Genomic DNA, 763 nt, shown 5'->3' on the forward strand with positions numbered 1-763 from the left:
TAAATACAGAATTTCTTGGAAAATATAATTTAACATTAAACATACTTCTTTTTAAAGTTCAGAAAATTGTACCGATAACTTAAAAATAAAATGATCATATTTGCATTATATTTGTAAGGAGTAATGATTGTGTAGCCCTGAAGTGGGCAGTTTATTAGTGTGAGACGCACTTGAATATTTGAAGTATCTAAGTAGTAATGTTATTTGGGGGGCGGGGGAGCGGAGCTAATGTCAAAGTTAGTTGTTCTTTGATATTAGAAAGCACGATGTTAAAAAGAAGTTTTAATATAGAATAAACTATTATTTTTATTCATAAAAATTTTAAATGTTAATAAATTAATTTATAAAAAAATTATTAGTTATATTATAAAAAATAATTTTTTTTTAAATATTAAAAAATTATTTAAAATTTTTAAATTTTTTTTTAATTCTAATGTCAACACCTTTTTTTCAAATTTCAACTCTTTTTTTATTCTTTTTATGAATTTTATCATTTTTTTTACTAATACCACCACCACTACTACCAACTATAAGTCCTACCTTTAGACACAAAGAAAATTTTGGCGGCACACCACCTACCAACAGGGACTGAATCCTGTCCTCCACGTCTTCCTGCGTCACCTTTTAGTAGAAAGCAAGCGTCTCACATGCACCACTCAAAGAAATCCACAATTCTTCACGGCCTTGAATGTGTCGTGGATGGTGGCGAAGAGGCCAGTGCGAACACATGGCTAAATTTAACACCCTAATTATTCTAAGCCTT

The sequence above is a fragment of the Arachis duranensis genome, chromosome 10 (genome assembly GCF_000817695.3).
Source record: "Arachis duranensis cultivar V14167 chromosome 10, aradu.V14167.gnm2.J7QH, whole genome shotgun sequence".
NCBI lineage: Eukaryota > Viridiplantae > Streptophyta > Magnoliopsida > Fabales > Fabaceae > Arachis > Arachis duranensis.